The sequence below is a fragment of the Podarcis bocagei genome (assembly GCF_964188305.1).
Source record: "Podarcis bocagei genome assembly, chromosome: 11".
NCBI lineage: Eukaryota > Metazoa > Chordata > Lepidosauria > Squamata > Lacertidae > Podarcis > Podarcis bocagei.
This window is the reverse complement of record NC_138136.1, coordinates 50,243,801-50,256,175: the sequence shown is the minus strand read 5'-3', so window position 1 is coordinate 50,256,175 and position 12,375 is coordinate 50,243,801.

Sequence of the window (12,375 nt, the reverse complement as noted above, 5' to 3'; positions counted from 1 at the left end):
CCAAGGCAGGGAATGTGTTGCTGTGGCAAAGAGCTGAAGGGAAATGCTGACGTTCTATCCCTTCCCAGCTCTTGCCACCAGGTGCTGTGAGTTACCAATCGGCCTCACCTGTGAGGCCGCGCCTTGCCTCTTCAGAACAAACTTAGGAAGGCCGCAATCCTGCAGAGTCCTATTGGTCACAGGGCCTGGCTCCTGCAAGCACACCTGACATCATCCATGACAGATGGCCACCCAACCTCTGCTTAAAAACCTCCAAGGAAGGAGAGTGCACCACTTTCCAGGGGAGTCTGTCCCAGTGTCAAGCAGCTGTTCTTACTGTCAGAAAGTTCTTCCTAATGTTGAGTCAGAATCTCCTTGGGGATGGCCTCAGAAATAGTCAAAAATCCAGAAGAACTTGGTGTTTCTAGAAACCCCCGCCCGCTGCATGCAACTTGGCTTCCTTGACTGAGTCGTCTACTACCAGGACTCTCTCATCGCAGGACCTTGGGCAGTTCCGAGTTGGCAGTTTGCTGAGGTCATATAACCCTTCCCAGTTGACTCTCCCTGTTTTCTTTGATGGTGTATGCAGCATTTATTTAATCATACCATTGGTTAGTCCATAAGCAGAGTTTTCTAGGTGATGGGAAACTTAAAGTGCAGTCTATAACATCGGCAAAGAATGGGCATATCAGTTGGAAGTTAATGCAATAGCAGCAAAATAAAAAAATTAAAAGACACCTTAAGAGAGCGACAGAAATAGTATTTCAGGAGTTATGTCATATATTTGTACATAATGCTGTGCCTGAGTACACATGTCCCAGTGGCCAGGGATGATGTAGCCCACCAATAACGGAATCCACCAATTCCCTAGCCTTTGTATAGAAAGTAACAGATAGATAGTAATTGTTTCTTCTGCCTGAACTATACTGTTGAAAGCTGAAGCATATACTGGCTTTTTAATACTTTCCTGCCTTCAAACAGATGATCAAACAGAAGTTCTTGCTTGGCCAAAATAACCCCCCCCCCTTTAATTGAATAGGTGCCTTTCTTTCCCAGAGGCTGTTTTCCACTAGATGCATCTCCGAACATTTTTTGAAAGGGCCCCCTCCCTAGATCCACAGCCTTGCGGATATCAGCAGAGGACCTGGCAATACCCGAGCTGAGAATGAATTTCAAGAGGAAAGCAATCCTGGGTTGGGTGGTAAATTTTGGACAGCATGACCCAGACAAGACTGCCCAAAGCGGAAGAAAACGCCAAGGTTATAACTTGGCTGACATTTACGGCTGCCAGCATAGCTTCAGTTCTTCACACTGTCCACTGACAAACTCAAATAAAGATGTTTGATGAAAGGCATTGGTAGTTTTAACTCTACTTTTTACTTCTGTGTCGATATCAGGGTTGCGGTAGTCCAACAGAACTAATTTTAAATGGGTGCCATAAGCACAGTACCTGCCCCAGGAATTTGGAGGCCTAGTGGCCTAGGTCTTAGGTGAAGAAATCGGGGTAGATGGGAATTGTTTTTTTTAAAATCTCTTGACATTCTCTATGGAACGGTTGTACCCCAGTAGCCCTAGACAACCAACCTACACCTATTTTGTCACTTTCTACATGGCTGCCACCAAACAAGCAAGAGAATGGACATTGCATACCCAGCAAGTGTCCTGGAAATATCGGGACTTTGAGAGATTTATTGCAATCGAAGTGTGCTAATAAATCTTGTGCCCACACGCTTCCTCTGGTGTGAACTTTGCAGAATACGCAATGTCGTTGGAAGCCGTTTGAAGTCTGAACGCTGTCCTTCTGGACAATGAAGGAAAAAACGGCTTGAAAGCTACAAGTAGTGTTTATTGTGAAGGTAAAGGACCCCTGACAGTTAAGTCTAGTTGCGAACGACTCTGGGGTTGCGGTGCTCATTTCGCTTTACTGGCCAAGGGAGCCTACGTTTGTCCGCAGACAGTTTTTCCAGGTCATGTGGCCAGCATGACTAAGCCACATCTGGTGAAACCAGAGCAACACACGGAAATGCCGTTTACCTTCCCGCCAGAGTGGTACCTATTTATCTACATGCACTTTTGACGTGCTTTTGAACTGCTAGGTTGGCAGGAGCAGGGACTGAGCAACGGGAGCTCACCCTGTCATGGGGATTCGAACCGCCAACCTTCTGATCGGCAAGCTGAAGAGGCTCAGTGGTTTAGACCACAGCGCCACCCGTGTTCTAGTGTTTATTGTAGTAAACAGTAATAAACACACAGATTACTATATACAGATACAGAGTGTTAACAGCATGTACACTCTCTCAGCAAACTGCCATCAACCAATCACTCATACTCTAACCGCCACAGACAGACCGACTCTCTCAGAACGCAGACATACATATATATAACTGCTCTGTTACAGGATAACACTGATTGGCTGAGCTCAACCAATCCTTCTCTTACACCAAAGTCTAATAACACACTCTGTGCATCCTCAGGGACTAGCTGTTCTCTGCGGGCTGTGAGGGGTTGTGAGATATTCTTGGCAGCCTGCCCAGAATATCCCACAGGGACATCCTGTTCTTTTCCTGCAAGATGTGGGTGCTGTGATCTCATGTGGTTTTTGCTCTGAGATCAAGCCCTGAAAAAAACTGGGGCCGGGACCATGATGATCTTGTGTGGTGCAAAACGTGTTTCTGGGCATTGTGAGCCCTGAAAAATAAAGTGTGTCTTTGGGGCTCAGTGACCTTGCACAGGTCACATGACTTGTGCAGGAGCACGGACAGGAAGATGCACGTCCCGGTTTTGAGACTCAACATGCTGGAGGGATATGAGATTGTAACACATTGATTCCTGAGACAAGGACAGTAGATATTTTAAGAAAGACTGGGAACCATTCATGTTATATCTACAGAATCAATGTAAAGAAACGGACTCACTTGCGGGGTTTGATTAAACACTTGCAATTAACAGAACAAATGTAGGAAATAGAATGAGTGTGTTAAAATGATAAGAGAATAATAATAATTATGTTAAAGAAAGGTTTTAAAGAAAAAATAATAATAAATAAGCTGGGAGAGATAAGATGCCAAAAAAACAGAAGAGGAAGTTGGGGAGAGAAGGGGAAAATTGGGGAATGGTATTCTTGCTATATGTTATGATTATTTTGATGTTAAAAAATGTAAAATTTCAATAAAATTTATTTTTTTAAAAGGATTACATTGGTTCCTTCCAAATGGCCTTCTTCCAGCCCCCTGCCCACCTTTGGTATAAACTTAATTTCAGAATGGCTGTTGAAACACATTAAATTCAGAACACTTTCACGTTGGGTATTTTTGGCTAGGCCCTCAAACCTTCCTTATGACCCAGCTAGATTGGGCCAATCCTGTTCTTGCGGTAGCCAAACAAGACTTAAATTCCCATAGAAGCTTTGCAAAGGGGGGAGGTAGGGAGAAAACCAGAGAAACTTGGCTGCACCACTGTGACCCTGTGCCACTTGCACCCCACCCCTGGTCTAGCGGCCACCAGCTGCCACTGGCTGCAACGGAAAAGAGGGTATCACCCAAGCAGAAAAAGATATCTACTGCAGCCGTTCCTATCTATTGATTACAAGGCGATTGCTTTACATGCCAAATCACTCTCTCATGTTAATAGGAACGAGCTGCTATGTATTGTGTGCCTGTTCAGATGAATTAAAGCATCATTGTGTCTGCAGCAGAGGGGAACGAGAAGTCCACAGAGCAGATAAGACAGTGTATACTTCTGACTCACCCTTCACGCAATTTATGTTTTCATATTTATTGCCGATTAGCCTTATTGCGTTTTATGCTGAAAGCGACTGTCATCTCCCTGTGTGTAATAACTTCCAGTGTTCCACGGAGATGTCCCACATCCTTTATAATACTAGCCAAACATTACTTGGTTTCCTTTTTTGCATTTCCAGTGTGCGATCAAGTATCATCCTGGGAGCTGATATCATTTATATGTTTATCATAGACCACATAAGGATATCAGAAGAGCCTGCTGACCCATGGGCCGAATGGCCCACCTCGTCCAGCATCCCAGTGGCCAACTGGGTGCCTGCAGGGAGCAGTTCTCCTGCACTGGGAAACGAGTTGAGTCGGGAGGGCGCTGCAGACCCCCTGCAGCAATGACTTAGAATGGAAGGCAGTGTGTGCGTGCATGTGTGTGTGTGTGTGTGTGTGTGTGCGCGTGCACTAAATTTTGGCATTGCACAGGGTGCCATGGAAATTTGGAAGCCCAAAGTCCATCACTGGAGAAAGCTGCAAGAAGGACACAACCCAAGAACACAGCCCTCCTGTGATTCCCGGAAACGTATTCCCAAGCATTCCTTCCCCTGACTGTGGAGGCAAAGGATTGCTGTCATGGCTAGTAGGCATAGATAGCCTCATCCTCCACAAATTTGCCCAATCCTCTTTTAAAGCCATACAATTTTGTGGCCATCGCTGTTTCTTGTGGAAGGGAGTTCCGTAGTTTAAACTATGCACTGTGTGAAGTAGGACTTTCTTTTACCTGTCTTGAACCTTCTGACATTGGGTGTCCACGAGTTTGAGTGTTAGGAGGGGCAGTGGGGGCTTCATCCACTTTCTCCATGACTAACATAATTATAATTATAACATAATTATACGGGACGCTGGTGGCGCTGTGGGTTAAACCACAGAGCCCAGGGCTTGCCGATCGGAAGGCTGGCGGTTCGAATCCCCACGATGGGGTGAGCTCCCGTTGCTCAGTCCCTGCTCCTGCCAACCTAGCAATTCGAAAGCACGTCAAAGTGCAAGTAGATAAATAAGTACCGCTCCGGCGGGAAGGTAAACAGCATTTCCGTGCGCTGCTCTGGTTCGCCAGAAACGGCTTAGTCATGCTGGCCACATGACCCGGAAGTTGTACGCCGGCTCCCTCGGCCAATAAAGCAAGAAGAGCGCCGCAACCCCAGAGTCGGTCACAACTGGACCTAATGGGCAGGGGTCCCTTTACCCCTTTACCTTTAACATAATTATATAAACTTCTGTCATGCCAGCTCTTACTTGCCTGAAAATGTCCAAATGTGGAGAACTGAATTTAAGGCAGGAAAACTGAGAAATTGAGAGAAACCAAAACTGACATGTTTGCCCAGTCCTAGTTGAAACACAGAGAGCACCCACTATCTTTTCTTCCCAACAGGTACTATGGCTGGATCCACATTCTGTAGAGTACTAAGCTTAGAACAGTGTCTTGTGGGCTGCCCTGGAACCTGTGCTGTGTGGGTTGTAAACGACGAGAATCACTTTGTATGCTATCATCCACACATTTTCACCCGGCCCCCAAGAGAAACAAAATTATTTTTTGACATTGCATAATTCAGGGATGGAGAACCTGCTGCCGACTCCCAGCTCCCATCAGCCCCAGAGAGCATAGCTTATGGGCCAGTGATGAGGGGAGTCAGAATCCAACCATGTCATGAGGCCCACGGGTTCCTCATCTCAGGTGTAAAACGGATCCCAGCCAGACCGTAAGTCAAAGAAATCCATGTCACAATTGGTCAACTGGTGCTGAGGAAACCACCACTGTAAACAATAGTCTTCCAAATAAAACAATAAAAATTCTCCTCAGACTTTTTTCCTTCTATCGATCCAGCTTTTTCGTTCTCCTCAACATCATGACTCAGAGCACGTTTTCCACATCCTCACTTTCTTGACACCACAAGTCGTCATCACCATCGCCGCCACTACCGCCATAGTTTGTGCTCCAAAGTCTTACGAGGTTCACAAATCATGTCTAAAACTTCATCTGGGAACCCAGCTGTCAAATATTGAAGCCCATTTCTTTGACGTTTCTGCTTGCATTGAGTGACCTCTACTGACTTGGCTAGCTGCTCTCTCTAGGTCATTAGGCTTTGTATTAGCAGAAAGGGTGAGTGATGGAGGAAGAACACAGTGGATGGTTTGCCTATATTTTCTGGTCTCTTACTTTAGGAAAACTGAAATCGTAGCAGGTCTCTCCATTGCCACCACCACTCCTCACCGCTATGCTGCAACATTTAAGCTGAATAGAACATTTCCTTTATGAGCCAGGATGTGTGATCCAAGCCCGGAGTTGTCTCCGACTAAGTTCTACTCAGAGTAAGCCCACTGAAATGAATGGACCTAAGTTAGCCATGTTCATTAATTTTCAGTGAGTAGAACTAGCAATGGATACAGTTCCTAGATCCTAATGGGAGTTTGGAAACATTACCCTGTGGTCCTGCTGTGGTCCCAATTGATCCAGGGCCTCTGTGCCTGCTATTTGCAACAGAAGGAAAGTTTCAATTTGCAACGATGGAAGGTTCAGGGCCTCTGATCCGGACCAGAATTGCACCAGGGGGAAATGGGTTGAAGCCTCAACCCCTTCCCACAAGTCCCAATCCAGATCAGGGACTCCACACATGCTATTTGCTTTTTTAAAACCCATTTACACGATTGCAAGCTGTGTCCATGCTGCCATGTCTAATTTGCCCCTTGTATTCAGGTATCATTGGAATGGAACAAGAACCAGTCTAGTGCCCAAGTCGTTCTTCAAAGGAACTGCTGCAGAGATCATTCCCCTTCTGGGCATCATCTCGACACCAACTCTTGCCCTCTGACGCAGTTATGGATAAAATTATAGCATGGAGCATATTGATCCCAACTCTCATCCATTGGAGTTTTTATCAGATTGCTTTGCCAGCTCCGTAGGGTTCTCTTTTTAATTGAAAACCACTTGTACCATTTACTCCTTTCTACATTTGTGCTTTCCGCTATTGCAGGAGTAGCTTGACGCTGCATCATTACCAATCCACAACCCTAGAAGAGACCCTTCAAACTGGTTTTTCATCCTGAGGAGTAACACAATGGAAATTTTCTGACATTTCTTGACATACAGCCATTTACCACTGTATCCTTTTAGTCCCTGCCAAGCTTTTATGAAATTGGTGAATAAGGACCCTGGAAGATCTCTTGGTGTGCGTCAGTTTTAGTAACCAGATAACTGGTTGCAGATAAGCATGACGAGCGAGCATTGCTCTTTTCCTTACAAACTTGTTTCCTCCACTTTGCCACTGTGTACTTGTGTTTTTCCTAAGAGGGCAAATAGCAGCTGGAATGGGGAGAGATAATCAGGGAAACGGTACTGTGAGGGGAAGGTTAGCCACCCTGCTCCTATGCCCTTGCCCTACTAATCTGGAAGCTCTTTGAAGCTGCTATTTGGAAAGGATTGAAGGAGACCCAGACACACTGAAAGAGGCTGGGCAGCCATCTCTCAGGGATGCTGTGCCTGCATCCTGAATTGCAGGTGCCACACTAAGCAAGGAGCTGGACAAGAATCTAGAGCTGACTGGATCACTTGTCACTAGAACAGTGGCATAGTGTGTGTGTGTGTGTGTGTGTGTGTGTGTGTGTGTGTGTGTGAGCCACAGGGGCAGTTGCACAAAAATTGGTAGGGTGCACAAAATTTCAACATCCAGTGCTGCCTCAATGCAGCCGTGCGTTTCCGTTGCTGGACTCGGTTGAAAATGACTTCATGGGAACCAGGAAGTGACCTCTCCAGACAATGGAACGACTCTCCTTTTCTTATCTCTGTGGCTGCGATCTCCTGGGTGATGCGGACGCCATTAGGCAGTTGAATGTCCATTTCCATCCCTTCCACCCTCCCCTCCATGCTGCCCCGACTCTGGCAACCCACGCTATGCTACTGCACAGTGGCAACCCACGCTATGCCACTGCACTTGGAAGAATGTCCAAGTTCCCTTCCACTTCTAAGATCACCATTGTCACATCGAGTTTGCCCTTAGCCCTTCTCTTTTCTCAACGTTCATTTGTAGATCTTGCTTCTAAGAAGCCTGTTTGAATGGGACAGATGATTCCTGCGACCCCATCCCAAAGCCCTTGCCCATTTGAAATACACTATCCAGAATGACACTACCAAGTCATCCAGCACCGCTTGCAACGAGGTGTCATCACACTCTATCTTTCGCATGCCTGCAGCGAGGTCTAACTCTAAGGAGGGGAGGTCCTTCACACAGTGCTTTAGAAAGCCACTCCCCCATGCCAAGCACCTCCTCCATCTTTAAAAGGGGCTGTGGCTTGGGATGAGAGGGGAGGGGCTTGGGGAGAGCTGGGGGGCTCTTTGGGGGGATAGGCAGGGGTGAAGTGTAAAGAGAGGAGGGCTTGGTCAGGTGTGTGGGGTAGGTGGGGTTGGCAAGCAGAGCAAACTGGGGGATGCTATGAGATCCTCCATCTTGGGCTCAGGTTGTATATATGTGTAAATGAGCCAACTATCCTGAAGGCAGCACAGTCTCTGCTGTTCCTCATTCCAAGAAAACTGAACTCTGGGTAAGCACATTGAAACCCCTGGAATCACTACCTGCTCAGAGATTGTAATGGCATGTAATTATATATACAGTGGTACCTCGGGATGCGAACGGGATCCGCATCCTGAATAGAACGTTCGCATCCTGAATAGAATGTAAGATGCAATGGCACGTCTGCGCATGCGCAGGTCACGTTTTGCCGCTTCCGCGCATGCGCATGATGTCATTTTGAGCATCTGCGCATGTGCGAGCGGTGAAACCCGGAAGTAACGCACTCCATTACTTCTGGGTTGCCGCAGAGCGCAACCTGAAAGCGCTCAACCTGAAGCACATTCAACCTGAGGTATGACTGTATATATAAATATACCATATTTTTCCATGTATAAGACACCCCCGTGTATAAGACACCCCCTATTTTTGGGACTCCAAATTAAGAGAATGTGGGGAGATTGCCAAGAGTTGTTAAACTTTTTTTGGGGGGGGGGAGATTGTCCAGAGTTGTTGAACTTTTGGGGGGGAGATTGCCGAAAAAGGCTCACCCGCCTGATCAACACTGCCAATCACACGCATCACCAAAGACGCCAATCATCATATGGAGAGAGAGAGAAAGAGCGAGAGAGCTTCTGGCCTCTTTACTATTGGATATGTAAGCGATAATGTATTCTACTCTACTGCTCTTGAAGAGCAAGCATAAACTCTATTGTGCTACCAGTAGTTCTATATCCAGGCTGTTTGGCAATGATTTGCTGCCTGCTCAGCCCCCGCCCAAGACAAAATCTCTAATTATGGGCTTGACCAGATCTTCTCCTACAAGGCCACACACTTCTCGTGATCGCTAACAGTGGAAAAGAGTTTTATTTTCTGAGTTTCAGGTCATAATCAGGCAAATGGAAGGGATGACGAGTGCAGGTACTCTCCTTTATGGAAAACCACTCTTCAAAACAAGCACTGATTAGGGAATAGTGTTGGCTTCCATCAACTCTTAATTTTCCTGAAGGCTTTAGCAAAACACATTTTTCTCTGCCCCTTTTATTTCATTTTATTCCTGTTTCCCGAATTCAAACTCACCAATGACCCTTTCATTTTCTAGAAGTGTATACCCCCCGGGCTTATTCTCCTTCTTACTCTGTCGCTTTCAACCAATTTGCTCGTTCTGCTCTTCTCAGTATTCACTACAATGCATAGTGCATATATACCAGTGGTGATCTCCTTTCTCCTAGTGCTTTTGCTCATGGAGGCAAAATGGCTCCATGCACACTGGAATTGTCACCTGTCGGTCACCTTGAAATGCAGAGAGACTTTTGCAGGGGACACCTGGCCACACAGAAGACCAGCAGGGAAGAGGAGTGGAATGGAGGAACTCTAACCAGCCTTGAACAGCAGCACTCCATGTTGCAACATTTTGTTGCAGGCATACCCTGGGAACAAATTCCAGCTTTTAAATCCATCATTCAATCTGACCCCTATGGGGTACGTCTGTCACTCAGCGGCAGAGCATCTGCTTTGCATGCAGAAGGTCCCAAGTTAAATCCCTGGCATTTCCAGGTAGGACTGGGAGAGATACTTTGGGATATTTTCGGGAGAACAAAAGGCTAAGGAGTGAACCCTACACAAATCCAGAGTGGAGTCTTAGGTTTGGATGGTGCCTTGTGCGACTCCTGTCATGGAATTCTACTCCATATTGATCCAGAGCAGATTCCAATGTATAGTTTGTTGTTATTGTTGTTGTTGTTTAGTCGTTTAGTCGTGTCCGACTCTTCGTGACCCCATGGACCAGAGCATGCCAGGCACTCCTTTCTTCTACTGCCTCCCGCAGTTTGGTCTGACTCATGCTGGTACCTTCGAGAACACTGTCCAACCATCTCATCCTCTGTCGTCCCCTTCTTCTTGCGCCCTCCATCTTTCCCAACATCAGGGTCTTTTCCAGGGAGTCTTCTCTTCTCATGAGGTGGCCAAAGTATTGGAGCCTCAGCTTCAGGATCTGTCCTTCCAGCGAGCACTCAGGGCTGATTTCCTTCAGAATGGATAGATTTGATCTTCTTGCAGTCCATGGGACTCTCAAGAGTATCCTCCGGCACCATAATTCAAAAGCATCAATTCGTCAGCGATCAGCGGTCCAGCTCTCACTTCCAACGTATTGTTAGCAGAGTAAAAACTTAAACATATTGCGGGATTCCCCCACCCCCCAATAGACCAGAGGCAATTAATATTTCTTCCAGCAGAGCTTTACTGATTCTGAAGGCAAATGAGCATCATGGTCACAAATCCAATACGTTCAAGATTGGCACTGTCCATAAGAAATCCAGTTGCAGTACACTTAACTTAAACTTACAATAACTTATAATACGTAAGTCTAAACCCTATATACAGAACACCACACCAGAAGGAAAGGAGATAGAAAGTGAAAGTGAAACCCAGGCTTCTTCTGGCTCTACTTTTATAGTCAGCATGACCTTGACAGAAGAGATAACAGTATTAAGTTTAAGCCAGCTGTACTCAGCTTCTCGGAAGGAATAACCCAAACAACATGGACCTCTTCTGCTTGTTTCTTTCACACAGAGAAGCTTCCAGATCCCTCTTGAATTAATTAGAATAGGAAAGATCTCTACACATCAGATCAATTCTTTCTGCACCACGAAATGCAAACTGACACACCTTCTGACAACTGGTGCCAAATGTATTCCTCTGCTTTCCTTTGGACTATAACAACAAGGCCAAGAGAGGACACTGCCCAGACTTTCGTCCCAGGGAGGCCTCTTTGTTGCTGCTAAAGCCATGGTTTGACGTCACCCACAGAGGCGCACTCCATTGTCTCTCGAGACAGATGCCAGCAATTGTTTCAGAAACTGTGGATCTGGTGGGCTCCCCTTGAAACATGAAATGAACTGAATTCCTTAACTATCAGCACTTCATCCTAGTCATCATTCGCCTGCCCTTTTCTCAGGTGTCATGTAATCATTAACTATAACCTTTATCTCTTTTTTGCACTTCTCAGATCATATTATAATATATTTGGGAGAACGCTTCAAAATCAAACCAGTTCTGCTCTGTCTGGTCCTTCACCACATCACATCTTTGAGATGTTCAGGGAAGTTTTTAATGGTTGACGTTTTATTGTGTTTTTAATATTTTGTTGGGAGCTGCCAAGGGTGGCTGGGCCAATCCAGTCAGATGGGCGACATATAAATAATAAAATGACGGTGACAATGACAATGATATCAGAGAGCACATTACAGCAATGAAATAACAATGGGTCATATTGTTTTAATTACTAAGTGCAGTGCTGGTAAATGGATCACCAATACATAATGGTAATTACAGCTCCTTTCCTTGATAATCAGTTTTAGTTTTTGTAGTGGGCAACGGCAAACAAAATCCAATACGTCTCTCACAAAGCAAAGTTCCCTTAGGCTGTTTCTTTCCAAAAAGATTGGTTGCTCTCTGTTTCCTTCAGAAGTGCCCTTTGCCCTCAGACAGATATTTTTGAAACTGAAGGCAAGATTGATTGAAGCTGGTTCAGGTACACAGTTCTACACGCACACACCCACCAAAAAATCATCCTCACTGTTTCTGACATTCAGAATGGGACAACTGTTGCTTATGTAACAAAACTGCAATAGCCATTGATAAGGAAGAGGTTTCCTTGTGGGGAACAAGGTTTGCAGAACTATTTTTAAAAAGTTGGCACTTTAAAAAAACCAAACCTATAGGGAACCCCCGAAACACTCCAATCACAGCTAAACATGTCCAATGACCAGAATGCTCACTGGCAGCTGAGAGGGTGAAAAGAATACAGGAGGAGGGGGGAATCGACCACAGTGACTGAATTCATGATTTGGGGTACTCCATGTGGCAACATTTTTTCGCAGGTTCCACTGGCCTATAGTCACGTTTCCACTTATGGATGGAGTCTGGAAAATTGAACATCTAAGAAGCAAAACAAAACACTTCACCTGATCTTTCAAAATGTGATTACCATTCACTCCTGCATTTTCCAAATACAGTGGTACCTTGGTTCTCAAACACCTTGGAACTCAAACAACTTGGAACCCAAACACTGCAAACCTGGAAGTGTTCTGGTTTGCAAACTTTTTTTG